The sequence below is a fragment of the Podarcis vaucheri genome (assembly GCF_965113315.1).
Source record: "Podarcis vaucheri genome assembly, chromosome: 14".
Taxonomy (NCBI): domain Eukaryota; kingdom Metazoa; phylum Chordata; class Lepidosauria; order Squamata; family Lacertidae; genus Podarcis; species Podarcis vaucheri.
The window spans coordinates 55,683,940-55,711,565 of record NC_138752.1 but is presented as its reverse complement, the minus strand read 5'-3'; the positions used below and the strand labels follow the sequence as shown (position 1 = coordinate 55,711,565).

Here is a 27,626-nt window from a genome sequence, read left to right as displayed (position 1 = left end):
TCTCAAGCACATTCCAAAGTATTATGATACTGCATATATATCTATATCCGGAAGGGACCCAAAAGGTCATCCAGCCCAGCCCACTGCAAGGCAGGAATATGCAGGAGAAAAACCACCAACATTGGTTGTGCTATCAGTGTTGCCCTATGAAAGGGCACTTTTCAGGGACTTTAAACCGCAGCAGAAAGTTGTGCCATGAAGCACACCTTGCCATCCCCTTTTGCTGACTGGGAGCGGAGGAGGTGCTTATAGTCTCCCCAGGAGCATTTCAGCAGTTAGGAAGAGTTAGGAAGCTTTTCCGGTGGATGCAAGTGGACTTAGGCAGATGTAGCATTTGGCATTGAGGAATAAAGTAGAGCTCATGCAGGCAACCCATCTTTTTCCACTGCTGCCTTGCCTCTTTTTCTTCTCTTTCCTTTCGCTGCCACACTGCTGGGTTAATCTGGTGTTTGGTTAAAGTAGCTGTTTGGATCTTCTCTCAAAATATCCCCGTTCTCCCTCTGGCCACCCTTCTCCCTCTCTTTGTCCCGCAAAACTTCCCCCTTCCTTCTCCTCCCCCTTTTTTTGGAGCAGGAATTCAGCACACCCGAGACCAGAGAAACAAAAGGGGGGCAGATTTTATTCAGAACTGAAAGAGGGGTCCGTGTAAAAACAGGCACAGGGTCTACCAAGCTAAAATAAATGTGAAGGAATAATAAGGTAGCTCACAGGAAGTGAGGCGACTTTCCTATCATACAACTAACTTTAAGGAACGCTATTTCTCTTTCTTGTTTCTGAAGCCTTTATAAACCTCTAGAAAGGACCCCAAGGGTCATCTAGTCCAACCAGCTGCATTGCAAGAACATGCAGGAGTCCCTTACGGGGAACCATCCTGCAACCTTGGTTGTGCAGCAAATGTTGCCCTCTTCAATGGCACTTTAAAGTTTGCTTAGGTATAGCTTGGGGATCCACACCTCCCCTACATCCTCCCTGGGAGCATTTCAACTTTCAGGGGGAGGACCTGACCGCTAACCCCAACGCTAATAATAACCCAAACCCCAACGCCTACACTTACAACATCAGACTTTAAAATTCTGACATTTGTTAAAAGGCAAAAGGACCCCTGACCATTAGGTCCAGTCACGGACCACTCTGGGGTTGTAGCCCTCATCTCGCTTTACTGGCCGGCATGCAGCTTCCGGGTCATGTGGCCAGCATGACTAAGCTGCTTCTGGCGAACCAGATCAGCGCACGGAAATGCCGTTTACCATCCCACCGAAGCGGTACCCATTTATCTACTTCCACTTTGGCGTGCGTTCAAGCTGCCAGGTTGGCAGGAGCACGGAACAAGCAACGGGAGCTCACCCCATTGCGCAGATTCGAACTGCCGACTTTCTGATCGCCAAGTGCTAGGCTCTGTGGTTTAACCCACAGCGCCACCCGCCTCCCGTAACTTAAAGGAATGCTATTTCTGTTTGTTCCTTCTGAACATTCCAAAGAACCATCTGGAAGGGACCCCAAGGGTCATGCAGCCCAGCCCACGGCAAGGCAGGAATATGCAGGATAAAAACAACCAACATTGGTTGTGCTGTTCGTGTTGCCCTATGAAAGGGCACCTTTTAAGGCAATTTAAGCTGCAGCTGCAAGTTGCGCCATGAAGCACACCTTGCCATCCCCTCTTGCTGACTGGGAGCGGAGGAGGTGCTGCTTAGTCTCCCCAGGAGCTTTTCAACAGTCAGGAGGAGGCCTGAAGCCTTCGGGGGGATTGTACATCTGCTAAGAACATTTATACCTCCAGAAAAGGAAAGAACCATGAGCCTGCTCTAAGGGAACGCTCATGAGTGTATAAAGTGTTTTTTTTGTTTAAAACACCTCTCTAAACATTACAAACTGCTGCAAATTTCCAAAATGCATACAAATACGTGCCAGTGTTTGTCAATGTAAATGATTCAATTGGCTTTGGGTTTTGGCCCCCCTTGCAGGGGCTCAGCCCACTTAGTCTCCTGCCATTGGGGCTCCCAGCCTAGGTGCATGGCGGGGGATAGGCTTACATCTTTGCACAGTTGAATTTTAAGGACTGACACACCCAAACACCCCCCCCCAAAACTGTATTAAAGAGATTACTAAATGCTAGGGTTTCTATTTTTAGAGTGACCGTGGGAAAGTGCAATCTCCCTGACCATCGAGGAATAGACTGTTCTCTGGCAGGTTGCCAGGGTTATAGGTGTGAGGAGAGGAAGAGACTTTTCAACCAGCTGTTTGAGCTGAAATCCACCTTTGGAGAAGGCAGGCTGCGCCTGTGGAAAGGACCAAGCCTTGTGGAGGTGTAGGGACTGTGCGATCTTACCCATTTAGAGAGATAGCTAGGTATTTTGCAACGTTCCCTTTGCTCCTTGCTGCCAAGAAGCTTTTCCGGTGGATGGAAGTGGACTTAGGCAGATGTAGCATTCGGCATTGAGGAATAAAGCAGAGCCCATGCAGGCAACCCATCTTTTTCCACTGCTGCCTTGCCTCTTTTTTTTCTCTTTCCTTTCGCTGCCACGCTGCTGGGCAAATCAGGTGCTTGGTTAAAGGAGCTGTTTGGGACTTGTCTCAAAAGATCCCCTTTCCACCTCTCACCCCACAAGGCAGCAGCAGGAGGGGCCCTCTTCTCCCTCCCTCTGTCAGGCAAAACGTCCCCCTTCCTTCTCCTCCCCCATTTTGGGAGCAGGAATTTAGCACGGCCCATAGAGACCTGAGAAATAACAGGAAGGGGGTTAAGATTTTTTCTAGAACAGAAAGAGTGGTCCGTGTAAACACAGGCACAGGATCCACCAAGATCAAATTAAAGTGAAGGAATAATAAGGGAGCTCACAGAAAGCAAGGCGACTTGCCTGTGTTAGGCTGCAACTAACTTTAAGGAACGCTATTTCTCTTTCTTCTTTCTGAAGCCCTTTCCAAAGAATAATGGTGGAATATAAACCTCTGGGAGGGACCCCTAGGGTCATCCAGTCCAACCTTTTGAATCACAGGAGTCCCTTACGGGAAACAATCCCGCAACCTTGGTTGTGCAGCAAATGTTGCACTCTTAAATGGCACTTTGAAGGCTTCTGGAGCTGCAAATTCACCCAGGAAGCCAACATGACCATCACTATTCTTGTCTGGAAACAGAGGAAGTGCTGCCTACATTCTTCCTGGGAGCATTTCAACACTCAGGGGGAGGCCCTGACCCCTAAGCCTAACCCCAAGCCTATCCAAACTAGATTTATATTTGTGAGCATGCAAGCAGGTAAACCAAAGGTTAGGGTGTTGCCCCAGTATCTCCTTGCCAGGAACTGGAGGGTGATCATCAGCAATGGAGGCAGAGCTAAGTAGTTCACCCCTTGTCTTCCCATCCCTGAGTTCACATCAGGCGTTAGGAACTTGCAGTCCATCTGATGTTTTTGGACTCAAACTCTGATGATAGGAAGCCATCCCGGTTTCCAATTTGATCCCAGAATGTCCCACTTTTCCTTAGGTAAGGGGACCCCTGACCATTAGGTCCAGTTGCAGACGACTCTGGGGTTGCAGCGCGCATCTCGCTTTACTGGCCAAGGGAGCCGGCGTACAGCTTCCGGGTCATGTGGCCAGCAGGACTAAGCCACTTCTGGTGAACCAGAGCAGTGCACAGAAATACCGTTGACCTTCCTGCCGGAGCGGTATCTATTAATCTACTTGCACTTTGACATGCTTCCAAGCTGCTAGGTGGGCAGGAGCTGGGACCGAGCAACGGGAGCTCACCCCATCGTGCGGATTCGAATCGCCGACCTTCTGATTGGCAAGTCCTAGGCTCTGTGGTTTAACCCACAGCGCCACCCGCGTCCCTTCTTTCTGACCTTTGACCCCTAATTAAAAACTAGACTTTCCATGGCCTTCTTTACTCCAACCCCAAATTGTCCAGGTTGTTGTGCACCTGTCTAGAGATACCATTTTCATTAGGGAAAACATCTCATGAAGAGATTTCTCCGCAACTGCGGCCTCAGGTGTGCATTGCAGGACAGTCCCAATACAAAACTATCTTCATGACCCAGGGGTTAGGGGAATTAGGGAAATTAGGGTAAAAAGACTATACTTTTTGGGAAGCCTGTTTATTCTGACATTGGTGTTGGTGAAGGAAACCAGACTGATCCTGGTGAAAACGCACTGGTTTAGGAGACAGGGGTCCCATCCCAACGCTCACCCTCTCAAACCCAGAGGATCCCAAGACAATTTGTCTCCTACCATTCTCTGTATGGGTGCTGCTCCTCTTCCTGGCAGGCACTAAAGGTGGGATGAAGACCTTGTCCACTGTTATTGGGGGGGGGGAGACAGATTGGGGGCAGAACACAAAGCGTTCCCTCTATCTCCCCCTTCTGCCCTGAAGTGTGTGCAGAGAAGCCCGCTCACTTCAGACACCCTCATTTTTCCCCACCTTTTGGTTTACCATGCATAAGTAGACTTGTGCCCAAAACATAAGGGTTATAATAAATCCAAAAAACTATCAGTGGACCTGATTTCTTTCAGATGAACTGAAAGCGTAGGGGTATAAAACAGGCACCCATCGTTTGTATTGCTATGCAAGACAGAATAAAGTAGCCGGCAGGGAAGGGAAAGTGGTTGGCCATCATACAACTAACCTGGAGGCATGTTTTACTGCTTATTCTTTGTGGCACTTTGCAGCTCTTAGAAATATGCAGGCGTCCCTTATGGAGACCACCTGCAACCTTGGTGCTCACAGTACCAAAAGGGGGTAGCATTTAACTGTTAGGTGTCACAGTCTAGTGAGGCAACTTTGCCATCATAAAGGTAAAAGGTAAAAATCATTAGGTCCTGTTGTGGCCGACTCTGGGGTTGCGTCGCTCATCTCGCTTTACTGGCCGAGGGAGCCGGTGTACAGCTCCCGGGTCATGTGGCCAGCATGTCTAAGCCGCTTCTGGCGGACCAGAGCAGTGCACGGAAACGCCGTTAACCTTCCTGCCAGAGCATTTATCTACTTGCACTTTGACGTGCTTTCGAACTGCTAGGTTGGCAAGAGCAGGGACCCAGCAAAGGGAGCTCACCCCATTGCGGGGATTCGAACCGCTGACCTTCCGATCATCAAGTCCTAGGCTCTGTGGTTTAACCCACAGCACCACCTGCGTCCGTAACTTAAAGGAATGCTATTTCTGTTTCTTGTTTCTGAAAACACCAACCTTGGAGACTGGAGACTGTAACTCAATAAAGACTTTTATTTAACGATCGCTGGCTAGCGTGATCCTCTGTGAGCTCGGATCTGGAAGTAACCCTGACAGTAAGCTCCGTCTCATCAAATTGTGGGCATCCACGGCCTCGCGAAGAGGAGAGAAAGCGGGTGCCTACAAGAGAGCTCACGAACGGCAGACAACATGACGGCCGAACAGCAAATAACGGAACTCAGAGAAGCAGTTTCACGACTGACTGCCGAGGCGCTGGCGTCCAGGAAGAGAGAGGAGGAAACAGCTGCCGCCTACAGGGATCTCCAGGTCAGGTTGGACGTGCTTACGAAGCAAGGGCAACAGACACCCAAATCAGAGGGGATTGGGTTGGGGAGACGCACAGGCGGTCTAGTCTCGCACTTCGATGGGAATTTGCAACAGTACCCCAACTTTAGAGCAGACGTAATGTGTGCACTGCAACTACTGCACAAAGACTTTAGAGATGAACAAGAGAAAGTGGGGTTCATCATGTCCCATTTGCATGGAGACGCAAAAGCATGGCTGCGCAATTTGTGGAGAGATAAGGATCCTGCGCTCCAAAATGCAGACGCCTTTATTAAAGCGATGGATGGCTGTTTTTTATCAAGCATTGACGTGGATCTTGCCCGGAAGGAGGTGCATGGACTAAGGCAAGGGAGAGCCAGCGTAAGGCAGTATCATGCCCGCTTTTTCGCTTTGGTCAGTGCCCTGGAATGGGACAGAGATTCGGCTCCGGTCAGAGACCTTTTTTGGGAGGGCTTGCACAACTCGGTTAAAGATGAGATTGCGAGGGGGGAGAGACCCCGGACCACGCAGGAGATCGTTCAGAGGGCGCTGGCGGTGGGGGTGCGGCTGGAAGAACATCCGTGGAGCAGGGACGAAGGGCGCAGCGGGCGCAAACCAGCCAGGGGCTCCTCCTTCCTTCCCAGAGAAGCAGCGCGTATGCAATCCACGCCTCCAACAGGAGGAGGGGTGGAACCGATGGAGGTTGGGAGTGCAAGGGCTCAGTCAGCAGCCAGAGCCCTAGCACCGGCAGCAGTGAAAGCGAAGCCTCCTAGAGGGACCAGGAAGTGTTATATCTGCGAGGATCCAGGACATATGGCGAAGGCTCCACAAGCACACTGCAGCCTCAGCAATGGTGACTGCAGCAACGCAGCACGGAGAACCACAGCAGGGAAACGACGATGTCTGGCTGGAGGAAGAGGCACTGGGGCCCAGCCAGACGTGTCAGTGAAGCAGTCCCCAGAGATTTTACCGCCCATGGACCCCCTCCCGCCCAAGCCAGTAGTGAGGCTCACCGCATCGCTCCAGCTACCCAATGGAATCACCATGGACGTGCCAATCACCGTCGACTCGGGAAGCAATGCAGACTTCATAGGGCAGGACTTTGTCGACCGGCACGCTATACAGTTGCTGCCTGCCACGCTGCCCCTGCAGGTTGTCACGGTGGATGGCAGGGAGCTGTTAGGGGGGCAAGTGGTGAAGCAGACGCCACCTATGGTGCTGCGGCTTGGAAATCACAGGGAAATCATCAGCTTCAACGTCACTCAACTCTCGGACACGCCAATTGTATTGGGCATGAGTTGGCTGGACAAGCACAGCCCGACGCTGGCTTGGTACCAGAGGCAGCTGACCTTCGGTTCTTCCTTTTGTGCTGAACACTGCATCATGCCCCAGCAGGAAGGGGAGCAAGAGGAGTCACAGATGCTGCTAGGCACGCTGCAAGCGATTCCCCACAAGTACGCAGAATTTTTGGAGGTTTTCTGCGAGAAGGAGGCAGACAAGCTACCCCCCCACAGACCATATGACTGCAAAATTGACCTGCTGCCGGGGGCGGCGCTGCCCAAAGGGAAGCTGTATTCCATGTCTGAAGACGAACTGCAGGAACTCAAAGAGTTCATAGATCATAATTTGAAGCGCGGTTTCATCCGCGAGTCCCAGGCAGCGGGGGGCAGTCCTGTATTCTTTGTGAAGAAGCGAGACACGCCCCAAAAAAGACTCGTAGTGGACTACCGCATTTTGAACAGTGTCACCAAGCCATCGGACTTCCCCATGCCCCGAATCGACGACCTCCTCGCAAAAGTACGCAAGGGCAGCGTGTTCACCAAGTTGGATCTGCGAGGGGCGTACAACCTCATTCGCATGCGGGAAGGAGATGAGTGGAAGACAGCCATGTTCACGCCCCTGGGCACCTACGAATATCAAGTTATGCCTTTTGGATTGCAAAATGGCTCCCACGTTTTTCAAGCTTTCATGCATCACGTGTTGGCGGGGCTCCTCTACAAGACGTGCGTCTGCTTCTTGGATGACATCCTGATCTTTTCGGAATCGCAGCAGGAGCATGACAGACACGTCAGGGAAGTGCTGAGCAGGCTCCAGCAACATAGGCTTTACGCTAAGCTGGAGAAGTGCCAATTCGACGTGATGGAGGTGGATTTCCTGGGCTACAAGTTGTCTGACAAGGGGCTCGCCATGGACAGCGCCAAGGTTCGAGCGGTGTTGGATTGGAAAAGCTCACGCAACCGGAAGGAAGTCCAATGGTTTGTCGGCTTCGCGAACTTCTATCGCAAGTTCATCAAAGGCTTCGCTATGCAGACAGCGGCCATCACGGACACGCTCAGTTCCAAGAAAAAGAAGTTCGTCTGGACAGCACAGGCGGAGCAGTCCTTTCAGGCACTCAAGCGTCTTTTCGCGTCGGAGGAACAGCTGCTTCATGTCGACCCCAGCAGGCCGATGAGAGTTGAAACAGACGCCTCGGACAGGGCTGTCGGAGCAGTCCTGCTGCAGAAGGACCCGCAGGGGGTTTGGAGGCCGGGAGCGTTTTACTCCAGGAAGCTCAGCAAGTCCGAACAGAACTACACCATCTGGGACAGGGAGTTGCTGGCTATTCATGCAGCGTTCAAAGCGTGGAGGCACTTCCTGATTGGAGCCAAGCACACGGTGCAGGTCTGCACGGACCACAAGAATCTGGAGCACTGGCGCACGGCACAGTTCCTGAACCAGAGGCAGATACGTTGGGCTGAGTTCTTTGCGAACTTCGACTTCCGGATAGAGTATGTCCCGGGGGACACCAACATCATGGCGGACGCGCTCTCCCGTAAGCCACAGTATCTGGAGGACGCCACGCCAGCGGCCGCCATGCACATCTTCGCACCAACAGTGTGGGCGTGCGCTGCGGCGACAGTGGACCTGGAGGCGGTGCGACGAGCGTTGCAGAATGACTCCTTCGCGCAAGCAAAGATGGCAGAGATGCAAAGGGGCACGGCAGCGACCGACGGGTTCCAGCTGAGAGATGGATTGCTCATCCGCAAAGGGGCCATCTACGTGCCGGGAGACGAACTTCGCGCCAAGGTACTGCATCAGCTGCACGACGCGCCCACTGCCGGGCACTTTGGCAAGGAGAAGACGGTGGAATTAGTCGCCAGGGATTTCTGGTGGCCCGGAATGAGAGGGGAGGTCGCGGACTATGTGGCGAGGTGCGACACCTGCCAGAGGGCCAAACCAGTGCACAGACCGCCGGCCGGACTGTTGGAACCGCTGCAAACTCCGGTCGAGCCATGGGAGAGAGTCGCCCTGGACTTCGTCACGGATCTGCCCAGCTCGAGGGGCAAGACGGCAGTGCTGGTGGTGGTGGACTTGTTCTCCAAGATGGCACATTTCATCCCGTGTGCGAAGGTGGCCACGGCGGAACAAACCGCCAAACTGTTCATAGACCACGTGTTCAAGGTTCACGGTCTGCCACGGTCTATTCTGTCCGACCGCGGGCGGCAGTTCATCTCAAATTTCTGGCAGAAGCTGATGGGCTTCCTAAACGTCAAGATCAACCTGGCGTCGGCGAGACACCCGCAGACCAACGGGCAAGCGGAGCGGGTCAATGCCATCATGCAGCAGTACCTGAGATGCTATGCGAATCAACAGCCGGCGACGTGGGTGGATTACCTGCCGCTCGCCGAGTTCGCCTACAACAACACGAAGCACGTGTCCACGGGGGTCACGCCGTTCTTCGCCAACAACGGGAGGCACCCCAGAACCTTCCCGGGACTGGAAAGAATGGTGGAGGGGGAGCCGCAGACAGCAGATGCGTTCGCGTCGGAGTTGCAGGAGGTCCACGATCATCTGCGGCGGCACCTGGAGCTGGCCAAACACGCATACAAGGTGCAGGCAGACAAACACAGAAGGGTTGGCGGCGAGATCCATGTGGGAGACTGGGTCTGGTTAGCAGCCCACGCAGTGCCGGCCAGGTCGTTGGCCAAGAAGAAACTAGGGCATAAGCAACTGGGGCCCTACCAAGTCGAAGAGCAGGTCAACCCGGTGGCCTTCAGGCTGGCACTTCCGGAGGGTTCCAGAATGCATCCGGTGTTCCACAGATCGGTGCTCACTCCCTACAAGGCACCGCACAGGTTTCAGGAACCCGGAACGGCACCGAGTCCGCTCCGAGAGGGAACCAGGCAACGGGGAGTGGCACAGGAGGTGCGCCTCAACGAAGTCACAGAGATTTTGGACTCCAGATGGGGGGAAGAGGGGGTAGAATACCTTCTCGCTAAGGAGGGCACCCCGGCCAGTGCCAACAGCTGGGTGCCGGGCTACGCTTTAGATGAACCTCTGCTCAAGGAAGAGTTTCATGCCCTTTTCCCCCATAGGCCAATGCCAGCGGACTTTTTCGACGACTGGCTTTTCACGCCCACGCTTTCAGCCAGCACGTTCCGGGGGTTCGACTCGGATGAGGAACCGACACGAGACGCCCGTTCCCCGGAGGGGTCGCCCTCGGGATCTGCTTCAGAACCCTCGTATTGGTGGGATGATCGACCAGAGGAGCAGTGGCGCAGACAGTGGCTGGAGGGTCCAGGACGAGCAACGCCTCCAGAAGGAAGCGAGGGAGAGACGGACATGGACGTTTTCGGGGACGACCAGGGTCTCGAGCACGGCGGCACAGAGATGGAAGCAGAGGTGACCGTCGTCGACGAGAGCAGGGAGGAAGAACCGGAAGACTTCGGATGGAGGCCCGCCACGGGAAGCGAACTGTACCCGACATTCGTCCCCTTGACACTGCAGCACCCAGTTCCCGCACCGGAAGGAGGGGAGGGGGGAAGAGGGGGCTTCGAGGGGGGGATGGATGTCAGGGGGATTGTATATCTGCTAAGAACATTTATACCTCCAGAAAAGGAAAAAAACCATGAGCCTGCTCTAAGGGAATGCTCATGAGTGTATAAAGTGTTTTTCTTTAAAACACCTCTCTTAACGTTACAAACTGCTGCAAATTTCCAAAATGCATACAAATACATGCCAGTGTTTGTCAATGTAAATGATTCAATTGGCTTTGGGTTTTGGCCCCCCTTGCAGGGGCTCAGCCCACTTAGTCTCCCGCCATTGGGGCTCCCAGCCTAGGTGCATGGCGGGGGACAGGCTTAAATCTTTGCAGTTGAATTTTAAGGACTGACACACACAAACACACACCCCAAAACTGCATTAAGACATTACTAAATGCTAGGGTTTCTATTTTTGGAGAGACCGTGGGAAAGTGCAATCTCCCTGACCATCGAGGAATAGACTGTTCTCTGGGAGGTTGCCAGGGTTACGGGTGTGAGGAGAGGAAAAGAGACTTTTCAACCAGCTGTTTGAGCTGAAATCCACCTTTGGAGAAGGCAGGCTGCGCCTGTGGAAAGGACCAGGCCTTGTGGAGGTGTAGGGACTGTGTGGTCTTACCAATTTGGAGAGATAGCTAGGTATTTCCCACTGTTCCCTTTGTTCCTTGCTAATAAGCTTTTCCAGTGGATGGAAGTGGACTTAGGAAGATGTACCTGCCTTTTGCAACTCCAGAGATGTCTGGCAGCTGCCTTGCCTCTTTTTCTTCTCTTTCCTTTCGCTGCCACGCTGCAGGGCAAATCAGGTGTTTGGTTAAAGGAGCTGTCTGGATCTTGTGCCCCCAGATCCCCTTTCCCCCTCTCGCCCCAGAAGACGGCAGCAGGAGGGCCGTGGCACTGGCACCTTTGGGGCACTGGCACCTTGTCTCAAAAGATCCCCTCTTCTCCCTCCGTCCATCAGGCGAAGCTTCCCCTTCTCCTTCCCTTTTTGGGAATCAGGAATTCATCACGCACCATAGAGACCCAAGAAATAAAATAAAAAGGGGGGCAGGTTTTTTCCAGAAGAACTGAAAGAGGGGTCCGTGTAAAAATAGGCACAAGATCTGCCAAGCCCCAATTAACGTACAAGGAATAATAAAGGAGCTCACAGGACGCAAGGCTTCTTTCCCATCATACAAATAACTTTAAGGAACACTATTTCTCTTTCTTCTTTATGAAGACCTTTCTAAAAATAATGATGGAATATAAACCTCTGGAAGGGACCCCAAGGGTCATCCAGTCCAACTTGCTGCATCGCAGGAACATGCAGGAGTCCCTTATGGGGAACAATCCCGCAACCTTGGTTGTGCAGCAAATGTTGCCCTCTTAAATGGCACACCTCTCCTGCAACTGCAAGTTCAGCGATGAAGCCAACATGGCCATCACTATTCTTGACTGGAAACGGAGGAACTGCTGCTTACCCTGACCCTGACGCCTAACCCCAACCCTAACAATGACCCAAACCCAACCGCTAGGCTTACAACAGCAGACTTACAACTTCTGACTTTTGTCAAAGGTAAAGGGACCCCTGGCCATTAGGTCCAGTCGTGGCCGACTCTGGGGTTGCAGTGCACATCTCACTTTATTGGCCGGCACACATCTTCCGGGTCATGGGGCCAGCATGACTAAACCACTTCTGGCAAACCAGAGCAGAGCACGGAAACGCCATTTACCTTCCTGCCTGAGCAGTACTGTCAGGGTTACTTCCAGATCCGAGCTCACAGAGGATCACGCTAGCCAGCGGTCGTTAAATAAAAGTCTTTATTGAGTTACAGTCTCCATTCTCGAGCTGCTGCGTGCAACCCTACGTCTTATGCTTAGATCGGCGAAGCTCCGTCTGAGTCTCCGCCCCTTGCGCACCAACTTAATATCCTAGCCCTGCTCCACCTTTTCCGCCTGACAGTTCTCCTCTGGGTCCCTCTGCCCCCCGGGTCTCTTCCTTCCGGGATTCTTCTGACGCTGACCCCCCGGACCCTTCTGTCTCCTTGCGCCGGGCTTTAGGACCTGGCTCCCTTTCCGGGCTGCCTACTGCGCCACCTTCCTGTGCATTTGAACTTGGCGCGCGCGCCCAACCTTCCACTTTCCGTCTAACCGTCACTTCGCTCCCCGATGAAGGTGTGGCCACTCCTGACTCGTGCCCTCCCTCCTGTTGCGAGCTGCCAGCGCTTGCTCCCTGGCGCTCTTCCTCTTTCCTACTCTCTGGCGGTGACGTTGGTCCCGATCTCCAACTGCTCCCCTCTGAGTCCCCTCTGGCTCTTTCTTCCTGGGGTGTCCCCCTAGTCTCCCCCCTTGCCCTGGCCACTGGTGCTCCTTTTTGTGAATCTTCTGATTCACTGGAAAGGCTCGGAGATCTCGGGTCGTCGTCATCACTCATCCTTTCGTCTGCCTCCTCCCCCTCGCTCTCTGTTTCCTCCCTTGCCCTCGCCTCTGCTCCTGAACCCCTGACAAGTACCTATTTTTCTCCTTGCACTTTAACGTGCTATAGTACTTCTAGGTTGGCAGGAGCAGGGACCGAGCAACGGGAGCTCACCCCATTGCGCGGATTTGAACTGCCAACCTTCTGATTGGCAAGTCCTAGGCTCTGTGGTTTAACCCACAGCGCCACCCGCGTCCCTTCTTTCTGACCTTTGACCTCTAGTTAAAAACTACTTTCCGTGGCCTTCTTTACTCCAACCCCAAATTGTCCAGGTTGTTGTGCACCTGTCTAGAGATACCATTTTCATTAGGGAAAACATCTCATAAAGAGATTTTTCTGCACCTGCAGCCTCAGAGCATAGGCAGGTGTGCACTGCATGGCAGTCCCAAAACAAAACTGACTTCCTGACCCAAGGGTTACGGGAATTTGGGGTATAAAGACTATACTTTTTTGGAAGCCTGTTTATTCTGACTCGTTTCTACAATTGTGTATGCACTGCACACGGGTGTTGGTGAAGAAAACCCTCACCCCTCCATACCCAGAAGATCCCTGGAGAATTCGGCTCCTAACATTCTCTGTATGGGTGCTGCTCCTCTTCCGGGCAGGCACTGAAGGTGGGACTTTGTCCGCCATGATTAGGTAGGGAAGACAGATTAGGGGGGGGAGAAGGCACAGCATTCTCTCCATCTCCCCCTTCTGCCCTGAAGTGTGTGCAGGGAAACCCACTCATTTCAGAAACCCTCGTTTTCCCCCACCTTTTGTTTTCCATGCCTAGGTAGGCTTATGCAAGAAAAATATGGGTGATAATAGATCCACAAAATCTGACATTAAGTAAGACAGCAAACCTGCGGGCCTGATTTCTTTCAGATGAACTGAGGAGTATATAACAGGCACCTATCGTTTGTATTGCTATGCAAAACAGAATAAAGTAGCAGGCTGGGAAGGGGAAGTTGTGGGCCATCATACAACTAACCGGGAGGTATGTTTTTCTGGTTCTGCTTTCTGTGGCACTTTGCAGCTCTTAGGAATATGCAGGCGCCTCTTATGGAGATCCCCCTGCAACCTTGGTGCTCATACTAAGCGCTCACATCCTATGATGCTGCATATATATCTATATCTGGAAGGGACCCCAAAGGTCATCCAGCCCAGCCCACGGCAAGGCAGGAATATGCAGGAGAAAAACCATTAGGTCCAGTCACGGACCACTCTGGGGTTGTAGCCCTCATCTCGCTTTACTGGCCGGCATACAGCTTCCGGGTCATGTGGCCAGCATGACTAAGCCGCTTCTGGCGAACCAGATCAGCGCACGGAAATGCCGTTTACCATCCCGCCGAAGCGGTACCCATTTATCTACTTCCACTTTGGCGTGCGTTCAAGCTGCCAGGTTGGCAGGAGCAGGGAACAAGCAACGGGAGCTCACCCCATTGCACAGATTCGAACTGCCGACTTTCTGATCGCCAAGTGCTAGGCTCTGTGGTTTAACCCACAGCGCCACCCGCCTCCCGTAACTTAAAGAAATGCTATTTCTGTTTGTTCCTTCTGAACATTCCAAAGAATCAAATGATACTACATTTATATCTATATCTGGAAGGGACCCCAAAGGTCATCCAGCCCAGCCCACGGCAAGGCAGGAATATGCAGGATAAAAACAACCAACATTGGTTGTGCTGTCAGTGCTCCCCTATGAAAGGGCACTTTTCAGGGACTTTAAACCGCAGCTGCAAGTTGTGCCATGAAACACACCTTGCCACCCCCTTTTGCTGACTGGGAGCGGAGGAGGTGCTGCTTACAGTCTCCCCAGGAGCTTTTCAACAGTCAGGAGGAGGCCAGAAGCCTTCGGGGGGATTGTACATCTGCTAAGAACATTTATGCCTCCAGAAAAGGAAACAACCATGAGCCTGCTCTAAGAGAATGCTCAGGAGTGTATAAAGTGTTTTTTGTTTTAAACACCTCTCTTAACATTACAAACTGCTGCAAATGTCCACAACGCATACATCCGTGCCAGTGTTTGTCAATGTAAATGATTCAACTGGCTTTTGGTTTTGGCCCCTCTTGCAGGGGCTCAGCCCACTTAGTCTCCTGCCATTGGGTCTCCCAGCCTGGGTGCATAGCGGGAGACAGTCTTAAATCTTTGCTTCGCCCCTGCTGTGGAGCACATTGCACAGTTGATTTTTAAGGGCTGACACACACAACCACCCCCAAACTGTATTCTGAAACAGTTTCCAAAGAATCATATGATGGTGGGTGAGTGGGTGAGTATATATCGGGAAGGGACCCCAAGGGTCATCCAGTCCAACCTGCTACAAGGCAGGAATCCACCCTTCTGCAGCTGCAAGTTCAGTTCCGCCAGGAAGCCCCCCTTGCCATCCCCTTTTGTCCTGCCTGAGGTTCTCGGGCTGATTGCAGATATACTAACCTCCAGGCAAAGGAAAAACCATGAGCCCACTCTGAAGACTCATAAATGTAGAAAGTGCTTTTCTTTAGAGCACCTCTCTTAACATTGCAAGCTGATGCAAGTGTCCAAAACTGGTGTCAAGTTGCTGGTTTGTAAATATTAAATATTCCTACTTTATTGATCTGAATTACTCAAACGGCTTTTAGTGCTGCCCACTACAGCAGGAGTTGATCCCCATTTCTTCTTCTGCAGTTCAATTGCGAGTATCTGCTCAAAAAATCAAACATAAAGCAATGGAGGGTTGCCATTAAGGCTGGTGCGAGAGGGCAAACTGGGTCTTCTAGACCCAAACTGGGTTTTGGATGCTCCTTTAGACAAACCAGCCAGCTCTGCCTCTCTAATTATCTGGGCTTCCTTGCAAATTAATTATCTTTTTAAATTTATGCCTCTTCCAAAACATTTATCTTAAGATTTAACATGCAAGTGTACCACTTTTGGATCTCTGGTTGGATTTTGTGGATAAACCGATAGATCAAAAATTGGTGCCTTGAGTAATTACCTGGTTAAAGCAATGGTTCATCTGAATAAATTAAGTTTCCCACCCATTGCTTTGATAGCCTAACAAGAACAGGAAAAAGGAGAGATATCTCACCAGCATAGGAAAAGCCAGGAGGCTCTAGCCTACCCCAATCAAATAAATAAAATTATTTTACTATATTTTTACTGTACTGTGGTGGTTACGGGGGATGAGGCCAAGCCCCACTTGGGTGGGGGTAATATATCAGGAGTGGGGTTGTTTTAAAATGTTCTTATACGTTATATGTTAATATGTCTTTCTATTTGTTTCCCTTTTACCTTCATGACTTTTCCTCCATCTCCTCTTCTCCCTTCATCACGCGAAGTTTCCTCCTCCTCCTCCTTTTCAGAACAGGAATTCAGCAGAGCAGACCTAAGGAATATCAATAATGTCAATTATTTTCACAAGAAGGGAAAGAGGGGTCCACGTCAAAGCAAACATATATGTCTAGCCCAGATTCCAATGGAAGAAAGAATTAAGTGGGGAAGGAGCCTCCCTTCCCTATACGGACTAACTGGAAATGTGTTTCTATTCTTTATTTTTTCTTGTTTATTCTTGTTTCTTCTTTCTGAATCACTTCCCCAAGAATCACATAATGGTGCATCTAGCTGGAAGGGACCCCAAGGGTCATCCAGTCCCACCCGCCGCAAGGCAGGAATCTGCGAAGGAACCACAGGGGTTCATTTAATAATAATAATATTAATAATAAGTGGAGGAATTGGGATCTGGAGGAATTAGCTGGTTACAAAAGCACTGCTTCAAGCAGTTTCCAATACATTAAGGGCGGCCTGAGGGGGAAAGCAATGGAGATCTGCACTTTATTTTATATAAAGAATAATTTATTATCATGATCACAGCCAGTTACTCTGGAGTTGCTTCTCTCCCCAATTCCAATATATAAAAATAATATACTGCTAAGGGTTAGGGGGGAAGAGGCCATGTCCCACTTGGGTGGCTGTGATTTATAATAATAATTTAACATTTAATGATATTAATAATGTATTACTATTTCCCAGCCACCAACAGAATATTTTTTAAAAACCGACAAAACATCACACACTACAAACTTCCCTCACCCTTTTATAATAACAATAATAAAATTAATGATAATAATAATGTATTACTCTTTCCCAGTCACCAAGAGTATTTTAAAAAACGATAAAACGACAAATTTCCCTCACCCTTTTATAAGAATACGCATTACAATAATAACAATTTAAAAATGAAGGATAATCCTCATTTCTTCCCCTTCCCCAACAGAATATTAAATAATTCGACAAAACTTAATATATTATAAACTTTCCTAAGCCTTTTCTAATAATAATAATAATAATAATAATTTAAAAAGCAATGATGGTAATCCTTTATTATTATTATTTCCCGCCCGCTCCCCACAAGAGAGAGAGAGTCTTCCAGACTCGACCAAACTCACGCGCTTCCCTCGAGAAAATGGCGAAGGAGACGCTGAGGAGAACACGCGCCCAAGGCCTGGCCCCGCCCACCGCCCGACCTGGGATTGGCCCAAAGGCCGACCTATCGCCGTCGAAGGCTCTCAACCAACATGGCGGCGGTGGCGCCTCTTCTGCCCTTTCTTCCCCCCTCCTTCCCCGTCCCGTTGCCCTGGTCCAAAATGGCCGCCCTAGGAAGCCCCTCGCTCAGCGCACGCGCCCAGCATTCGCTCCAGCAGTAAACTCGGCGGCGATACGTAGGCCCTTGGGCCAATCCCAGTTCGGGCTGTGGGCGGGTTTCCCCCTTTTTCTCCTCCCAGCTGTTTCTCAGCCGATTCTCCTCAGCGGTTTCCCACGCCCTGGACGCCGAGGAAGTTTGGCGCGTTTTTATTACAATAAAGGATTATTAGCAGTACTTTTTAAATTATTTTTATTTTTATTATTAGGAAAGGCGTGGTGAAGTTTGCAATACAGTATGTTTTGTCCCGTTTTTAATATTATGTGGGGAGCAGCAGCTGGGGAAGGGGAATAAATGAGGATTATCCTTCATTTTTAAATTGTTATCATTATAATTATAATGGTTATTCTGCTAAAGGGGTGAGGGAAGTTTGTAGTGTATTATGTTTTCTCGTTTTTTAAAAATAATACTCTGTTGGTGGCTGGAAAATAGTAAGAAATTATTATTATTAAATGTTAAATTATTATTATTATTAATCACACCCACCCATGTGGGACACCCTAAGCCTTAACAGTATAGTATTTTTATTTATTCGAATTGGGGGGAGAAGCAGCTCCAGAGGAACTAGCTGTGATAATAATAATTCTAATTATTATTTATTATTTATATAAAATAAAACTTCACATCTCCATTGCTTTCCCTGTCAGGCTGCCTTTAAAACTGTATTGGAAACTGTACCTGAACAGTGTATTGTTCAGATGAAGCACTGCTTGATTTTGTAACCAGCTAATTCCTCCAGATCCCAATTCCTCCACTTATTATTATTATTATTATTATTATTACAAAATGAACCCTTGTGGTTCCTTTGCAGATTCCTGCCTTGCAGCGAGTTGGACTGGATGACCCTTGGGGTCCCTTCCAGCTAAATGCATAATAATAATAATAATAATAATAATAATAAATTATATGAGTCTTGGGAAAGGGCTTCAGAAAGAAGAAACACATTTCTTCCAGTTTGTCGCCTGCTGGCTCCTTTCCCACATGATTTTTCCTCCCACTGCAATCTGGGCTGGAGATATTCTAGGTCTGCTTTGACGGGAACCATCAATGGGATGCGGGAAATGCCCCTAGTTGTTGCTGGGGGCTCGAACAACTTTGATTCCCAAGAAAGAACATGCCCAAGATCCGGGAGACTTCTGCCCAATAACTTTAATCTTTAAAGCCCTATACAGCCTAGGACTAATATATATGAAGAACTTAAAAAAATATTTAAATTAACATTCCAAAAAGAGGCCAGAAATATTTTTATTAAGCATTTTGCCAAAAGAAATAGGGAAATTGAAAAGAACATTGGTCATGTATGGAATAACGGCGGCCAAAATTTTAGTAGCAAGAAATTGGAAAAACACAATAATACACAACACGGAAGATTGGCAAATCCTAATGGGAGAATATCTGCAGCTAGTACAGGATCAGGTTTAAGGTGCTGGTTTTAACCTTTCAAGCCCTATACGGCCTAGGACCGTCGTACCTACAAAACTGCCTCTTCTGGCATGCCCCACGGAGGACCTTATGGTCTGCTAACAACGCCTTGAAGATCCTGGGCCACAGGGAAATTAGACTGGCCTCGACTAGAGCCAGGGCCTTTTCGGCCGTGGCCCCAACCTGGTGGAACACACTCCCACAAGAGACCAGGGCACTGCGGGATTTGACATCTTTCCACAGGGCCTGCAAGACAGAGCTGTTCCGCCAGGCCTTTGGGCAGAATGCAGTTTGACTTACTTTCCTTTGTATAAAACAAACCTGAAGGAGGCCCCCAACCTGCTCACAGGTCCTTGTATGATCAGTGGAAACAGTTGGCCCTGGCAAGTATCAACCTCTCTCAATTCCAACCCGATAATTGCTACCTGCTCAGATTTTAACTTGTCTGAACTAATTTTAAGATGCATTATAATTAATTAATGTCTGTTTTTATGCATATGGTGATGTTTTTATGATGTTAGCCGCTCTAAGTCTGGCCTCGGCCAGGGAGGGCGGGAAACAAATAATTTTTTTGAAAACTTTTATTAGATTGATTGGTTGATTGATTAATTGATTGATTGTTACAGCATGTTTAACCAAACTACAGCTGCAAATTGAACGAGCATGCCCTCCATTCCTTCATCCAGGGTGAAATATACTCAGAGTCGCAACGTGATTTCATGCTCTTTATTCAGCTCATAGTGGTGAGGAGGAATGAATGAAAGTCCCCTCAAAGTATCTACTTTATATACATTATTTACACAATGGGCTGCACATGATTGGCTAATTCCAGAATTCTACTGTAAGCCAATCAGGTTGTGGATTCACTTCTATCTGGAGCATGATTGGGTGGTTCCTGCCAACCTGTCATACTGCTGCATTGTTCTAGGACCAATCAGACTGCTGCAGTTTGGATCCTATTCAACTCAGTACATAACACAGGGGGTTTATGCAAACATTGAACAACAGTTGGCCCAGGACAGAACCCGGGGGCGCTCCGCTTCTCACAAGGGCCACGAGGAGCCATTAGCGCGGAAACTAAGAGGGTTTATCCAGGAATCTTGCCCCCGTAAAGCCTCCAGAGGGCACCCACAAATCATAACAGAATTGTTAGGAGATCCCTATTCCTCTGTCTGAGCTTCAGTTCCCAGGATGGTTTAGCAATCAGTCTCTCTTTATGAGTAACTCCGGGGATTGTAGGTTTCAAATGAAGGGCCAGTTAACACTTGATTTATCCTATACATTTTATAATTAGCAACTTTATCCAATGGTCCTCAAGTAGGTTGGAGCAAAGAACAACTGTTTCCAAAAAGGAAACAAAATCAAAACCCTGTGCTGCTATTGTAATAAATTTGATTTCATTGAAACAGCAGGATAACTTCCTGGCTAGGAAAGATGATTATGAAGATGAAGAAGAAGAGAAAGGCCTTGTTGCCCAATATGCACTAAATTAAGCAGTTGAACCTGCAGTATACTTCATAATAATTTTACTGTTTAGTGACTGCACACCCAAACTTTTCCCCACCTATTTCCTGCTTCTTGGATTTTTATTATATATTCAAACAGTCTCGTTTCTCCTGAGCACTGAATTGTTTCTGGGGTTCACATGATGTGAATCCAAGCTCCATTAGCACATCAGTTCCCATCACCCTCGAAAGCAACGAAAGGGCAGTATCTGGCAAGAAGGTTAAAAGAGGGTTATATCAAACATTAACATACTCAGATTAAATGCTTTCAGAACAACAGCCATGATTAATTAGGTTTATTAATTTCAACAAGTCTAACAATGGATACAGCTTGGGGTGGGTGGGTGTGCTTTGGATTAGGATGACTCCTGTATCCCAGGCCATATCGTGCTGATGGACAAAGCCAGGCTGCTTGCCACTTCCGTGTCCATCCTGAGGTGTAGCAGCATGGAATCCCGCAGTGTATTGCTGTATATAAGTTTCCTGATATATCTCTGTAATAAAGCACTAGAACCGATCGCTCTGGAATTTTGTGCATTTTTCTTTGCAATCCCTGCAAGTGGCTCCTTCAGAGCATCAGCCAATATCTCTCCCTGGTCTGTATTTGGACCTGCGGGACAGAGCAGACCCCTTTAGTCAAACCAGGTGTCCCCCATCCTATATTTGTGTTGCTGTTTATTCCTGCCTAAGTGTAGAACTTTACATTTGTCCTTACTGAAATTCATTTTGTTAGTCTTGGTACATTTCTGCAATCTGTTAATGTAACCTTGAGTAGCAATTCTTTCTGCTGACATACTAGCTACCCCCCTAGTTTGTTGTCATCTGCAAATTTGATTAGCATCCCCTCTATTCCTTCATCCAAGTCATTCATAAAGATGTTAAGCAACACTGGGCCCAGGACACCACCCTGCAACATCACACTTGTCACCTTTTTCCAGAAGGATGAGGAACCATCAGTGAGCATTCTTCAGGAATGGTAAGCAACCAGCTAGGAATCTACCTAACATTGTCTAGCCCACTTTCACCAGCTTCTCCACAAGAATGTCACGGAAGACATTGTCAAAAGCCTTATTGAAATCAAGATATGCTACATCCACAGCATTCCTGCTGATCCACCAAGCTTGTAATGTTAATAAAAAAGGTAAATAAGATTTGCCTGGAAGGTCTTAGTTTTGAGAAACCCATGCTGGCTGTTAATAATCACAGCATCCTTTTCAAAGTGCTCAGAACAGAAAATAAATAAATTCTTACTGAAGCACAGTGTTGCTTTATAATGTGTGCTCCATTACTATGGCCTGAACATTTTATAGGAGAAGAATAAAATAAATAAAGAATAAAATAATGCCTTACATGGGTTCATCAATCATTATCTGTGTAGGCTGTTCTGTGAAAGAGAGATTATTGTAGAGGAAAAAGACCTGAGAAACAATTCCCCCAATGACCAGGTCGCCCGGCTGGTAAAAATTATGAGGGATAGGAAGAGGATCATCAAAGATGCTGCAGTTAATAGAATGTGTCTTGCACACCGTATGACAAAGCAGTAACAGCAGAAACACCATAACCAACACAATCCTGTGGAAAACACTTTCCCTCCCGACATAGACTGCCATGTTTCGCCTCAACCTTCTTATCTGTTTTGCTACAAACTCCCTTGAATGGTGCCAAATGGTGGTGCTACACTGATTTACACCAGAGCCTGGCATTTTAGGGACTGCATGAACTATAGCCTGGTCTTTGTATTTAGTCATGGCTCTGTGATCATCAATGTTCCTGAAGAGGGTGTTCTATTTCTCCCTTCACTCCCCCTCCCCCCCAAAAAAACCCCTGCTGAGTGCCAGGTATGTAAAAAATGATGAAGAACAGCGTATACTTTGGGGGTTAAAATCACGGCAGAATCATCTGGTGGGAAGCAGACCCTAACCTGTGTCCAGATCCACTGGTCAACAACACGAGGGTTTTATATCTTTCTTTCTTGTTCAGATTCTGACTGATGGTCTTGCCAATGACATACATTGTGTACGAGGATGGAAACCAGTAATTTTGACAATGAGAGGTGTAATGGTAATTTCCCCTGAGTGTTGATGTTCCTTGAAATTGCATCATGAGCAATTGAAGTAGTAGGGGTTTTTTCTACCTGAACTCTACAACTATTTTTTCTTCCTTGAATGAAATGCAGTTGGTTGCAATTAGCTAGGAAGGCTGCTTTGTCCCTGACTAGAGATAAATTATCACACATGGCTCACACACACTTGACATACACCAACATCATCGTCATCTTTACCCAGCCTTCTCCATAAAGTTCCCAGGTGAGTTGTACACACACACTGTCAAAAGTCTGAGCTTAAAGCTATGGGCACCCAAGTGGTGGCTGCAGACACCCAGGGTGTCATCAGTGCCTCCTATGGAGACCATAAGGGATATTGTTTTTCCAGTTCTGATGGTTTATGACATTTGTTTGCATAATGCGCAAGAATATCTAAACTAGTAATTTTGGCATGGATAGGTGTTATTATAATTTCCCTTGAGTACTGATGACATTTGAAGTTGCATAATGAATGGCAAAAGTTTTCCTTTCTTTTCTGTTTTGAACTCTACAACAATTATTTTCTTCTTTGAGATATATGTAGTCAGTGGCACTTGATGAGGAAGTTGAAGGCCGCTTTTGTCCTAGAGAGAGTTTGTTGTTATTACTAAATTTGTTGCCTGCATCACACCCTAAATTCCAGGGGTGCCAACTTGAATAAAATAGGGGGGCAGGTAAGCCCCACCCCACATAATTGATCACAAGATGTGGTGCACTCACCACATTTGAATGGCAGTGCACATTGTCCTGAGGGGGCCTGGACCCCTCAGATATTTTTTGATCAATCTATGTTTTGAGCAGTTATGCACAGTTTCTGGCCCAGATTTATAAATCTGGATTTATAAATCAGACTCTAGTTTGGACTTGGGTCCAAACTAACCCAAACCTGATTTACCCTCCCCTGCATCCACATCCAGATCATGATAATGATCCAGAAAATATAGTTCCCCAGTCTGGAGGTGGTCAAGAATAAGAAAACAACACAGAGGAAACTGATGAGACACAAATTTATTCAAAGATCAAGATCAGAGGTCAGAGTGAATGATATTCCGGGACTACTCAAGCTCTAAGATATGGACACACACACACACACACACACACACTATTTTCTTCCCCTTATTAGGCTTTCCTTGTTCAGGTCAGACCTCAGCACAATGATGTAGCATTTAGGGAAAAAGATGCAACCCAGTAACCCAGCAGTGGAGGACAAGATGGAGAAGACCTCCACGGCTACCATGTATTTCCCTTTGGTACTCAGGTAGGTTGGAACAAAGGTCAGCCAAACACTGCAGAAAACCAACATGCTTAACGTGATGAATTTGACCTCGTTAAAACTGTCAGGTAACTTTCTGGCCAGGAAAGCCACAAGGAAACTCACAACGGCCAGAAAACCCATATAGCCCAAAGCACAATAGAACATGGCAGCTGAACCCTCATTGCACTCCAGCATGATCTCACTCTTCAGTGACTGCATGTCTGTATCTGGGAATGGAGGGGAAGCACTTAGCCAAAGGGTGCAAATGCCAGCTTGAAGGAAAGAGCAGGAAAGGACCACGCAATTGGCCAGCCCCTTGCCCACCCATTTCCTCATTCTGGATCCGGGCTTGGTTGCCATGAATGCTAGAACCACAGTGATGGTTTTAGCCAGAATACTGGAAAGGGCCACCGAGAAGACGATGCTGAAAGTCATTTGTCGGAAGAGGCAGGTCCCTTTTCCAGGCTGACCAATGAAGAGCAAGGAGCAGAGGAAGCAGAGGAGGAGGGAGAGGAGGAGGAGGTAGGTGAGGCTGCGGTTGTTGGCTTTGACGATGGGCGTGCCCTTGTGCTTCACAAAAGTCGCCAGCACGAAGGTGGTGATCAGGGAGAAAGCCAGAGCGGAGACAGCTAAGCTGAGCCCTAACTTTTCTTGGTAGGAGAGGTAGCTCAGCCCCCTTGGAACACACCCTGTTTGGTCCTGGTTTGGGTAGTTTTCTTCTGCGCACTTGACACAGGCATCCATATCTGGAGGGTGGAAGAACAATTAAAAATGTCAAGATGATGACCTACATCTACCTGAAAGAATCGGTTATGGCAGGCAATGAAAGTGGTCTGGTTTGCCAGAGCTTGAATCTGGATTCTAAATAACCTTTATTATATGTAAATTTACATATAACTTAGACAATACATACAATACACACCACAACATAGACACACCATAGACACTAACTTCTGATTCCTCTCATTGTGCTGTTTTACATTTTGTTAGTCTATACCAGGGGTCTGCAACCTTTAAGACAAAAAGAGCCACTTGGACCCGTTTCCGAAAAAACAACAACAACTGGGAGCCGCAAAAACATTGCAACATTTAAAACAAATATAACACTGCATATATTGTTTCTTGCCTTAATGCTATATATACAGGATCGTGCAGTCAGCTGTCAATCTCAAGAAAAAAGGACAAATTAATAGCTAATTAAAATATTTAATTTACAACCAGGTAACCAGGTTAATGGGACTTTTGCTCCTGAACCTCAGTGCTCAGTGTCTGCACATCAGGGCTGTAAGACGTCACCTTCATTTTCACACAGGCTTGCAAGGTGTCATCTGTGAGGCATGATCGGTGTTTGTTTTTAATATAGTTCATGTTGGAGAAGACCTGCTCACATACATATGTGGAAGAGACCACAAGGGCCATCGAGTCCAACCCCCTGCCAAGCAGGAAACACCATCAGAGCACTCCTGACATATGGTTGTCAAGCCTCTGCTTAAAGACCTCCAAAGGAGGAGACTCCACCACACTCCTTGGCAGCAATTCACCAAACTTTCACCTAACTTTCCTCTGCTTAAGTTTAAAAGGGGGCTTCAGGCAACTAACTCCACGTGGAATTCCACGCAACCGCGACTGCATAATCAATGCCACAAAATGCCAAAGAAAATTAACCAGGGCCCCAGTGAACCATACATATAGTGATAATAAAAAGCTATTTAGGCCTTTCTCACCCCCTGTTGGGTGTGGGTGCATTTTCTGCAGACCAAAAGCCAAAAGTCTAGATAGCGCGGCCCTCAGCCTCCAGCTGGCTGCCAGGCAGGTGCACCCTTGGCGACGCGCAGGTAACTTGCCGCCGCTCCTGGAAGCTCCGCTGCGCGCCACCTCCCTCCAGCCAGGTGACTCCGCCGCCCGCCGGTCCATCCATCCATCCACCGGCCCCTTCCGCGCGCCAGCGGCTTTCTCTCCTTTTGCGCGCCCGCCACTCCCTTCCGCGCGCGGGGACTCCATTCCGGGGGCTGCCTGCAGCCGCGTACATGAGGCAGCCTGTGCCGGGGACAGCCGAGGGGAGGGGACTGGGGGAGGAGGAGGAGGAGGCGGCGGCGAGGGCGGAGGGAGCGGGCGAGCCGTGGCGGAGCTGGAAGGGGAATTTCAAAACAAGCTGCACGAGGGAAGGAGGGAGCCGAGCTGGCAGGCGAGGCGGAGCGCGCGCGGAGCTGGCAAGCCGGGGAGGGGGCGCCCGTCGGGGGCTGGCGGCGCGGGCGTGGGGATTGATGCTGGAGGGGCGCCCGAGATTATTGGGGGGGCAGAGCCCCCCCAAACGAATTTTTGAGGGGGCTCGGGCCCCCTCAGGCCCCATGGAGTCTGCGCCTATGCCTCCGCTCCTTGCCTCCGCCACTCGCCTCCTCCCCTCACCTCCGCCCCTCGCCTCCTCCCCTCGCCACCGCCCCGGAGCCGCAGCAAAGGCTTTAAAGAGCCGCATGCGGCTCTGGAGCCGCAGGTTGCCGACCCCCGGTCTATACACATTTCATTGTTATTGTTTTACTTTCCCATTTATTATCAAGAAAAATTTACTATGTACTTTCTCTATAATTCAAGATTCATTCTAAGTCTGTCAGGAGATTAACATCGTCACAGTAGTTTTTAAGATATTCTTTAAATATTATCCAATCTTTATTAACTCTCTCTATTGAGTTTCCTCTTATTCTCCCTGTCATTTGGGCAAGTTGTAAATATTCTATCATTTTCTCTTGCCAATCCGTTTTTGTGGGGCTGTTATCACCTTTCCAATTCCTTGTTATCCAATTTTCAGCCACTGTGGTTGCATACATAAAAAGAGGTATAGGATTTTTCTTAATCTCCATGGACATGATACCTAACTGCAGGGCTTCAGGTTTTTTTGAAATTGAGAATTTGAAAATCTTTTTGAGTTCATTATATATAACACCCCAAATTTCTCTTATCCTATTACACTCCTACCACATGTGCATAAAGGTACCTACCCCATTTTTACACCTCCAACAAGCATTTGAACTATTCTTATACATCTTGGCCAATTTGGCCGGGGTTAGGCACCATCTATATAACATCTTCATCACATTTTCTCTAAGATTGTAATGTGCATTGAACCTGATGTCCTCCTTCCCATTCGTTTGTATATATATTGTGTCCAATATCTTGGGCCCACCATACCATAACCAATTTCACCTCCTCCTCCAAGTCTGGACTAAGACTTCTGAGCTCCTGTGTTCTGATTCAATACATGATATCCAATCACAGAACATTTCAGGATTTGGGCTACTGCCATTGGCCCTTAAACTCTAAGTTATGATGCATAGCTTGGGAGTTTAGACAGTCAATCACATTGAGAGTGGGAGTGGCCTAGCTCTTCAGAAATGTATAAAAGCAGCTGCTTTGCCCCTGTTGGCCAGTTCTGTTAGTTCAATAAGGTTTCTTGGTGTTACCATTGCGTCTTACTTTGTGGGAACCCAGCTACACTTCAAGGGCCTCCTAGCCACCTGAATCTATTTGTGGCCTGAGGTTTCAGTAAAGAGCTTTTCTTTAGGTATGGAACTCCCTGAGAATGAATCCCGCTTTCACATTTTTAAAAAATTCATCTCATTGATCACATTGCTGATGTGTGTGATTTAATGACCCCTTAATAGTCAGTGTTTTAATGGAAAATATATTGTTATTTAATCCTATCTTTCTTCCAATTATTGCAATGCAGCATATATCACTCCCCTCATTAGATCTTCACAATATAAAGGTGTGGTGACTTCTGTTTCAGTGTATCTTGTTTCAGTGTATCTGAAGAAGTTTGCATGCACACAAAAGCTCATACCAAGAACAAACTTAGTTGGTCTCAAAGGTGCTACTGGACATTTCCCGCCCCTCCTGTTTGGTAAGATAGTGACTGGCATAAGGTCTGAGCAGAGGAGGAATGGTGGAGACTGCCTCTCCAGCCCAATCCTTCCAGGGAAGAGG

At 48.4% G+C, this 27,626-nt stretch overlaps 1 long non-coding RNA gene across 4 annotated transcripts; it reads right to left on the bottom strand.

Annotated features, from left to right (window-relative positions):
- Positions 1–306: 306 nt before the first annotated feature.
- LOC309518947 lies at positions 307–17,207 on the bottom strand. Of its 4 annotated transcripts, none has more exons than XR_014213655.1 (4): positions 17,130–17,207; positions 15,976–16,069; positions 2,327–2,525; positions 316–429 (listed from the first exon to the last, which is right to left on the bottom strand). It is a non-coding gene; the product is annotated as an uncharacterized lncRNA (long non-coding RNA). The 4 variants fall into 4 exon arrangements; XR_014213656.1 differs by having other exon boundaries at positions 317–432; XR_014213657.1 differs by having other exon boundaries at positions 320–432; positions 2,327–2,522.
- Between the last annotated feature and the right edge of the window lie 10,419 nt (positions 17,208–27,626).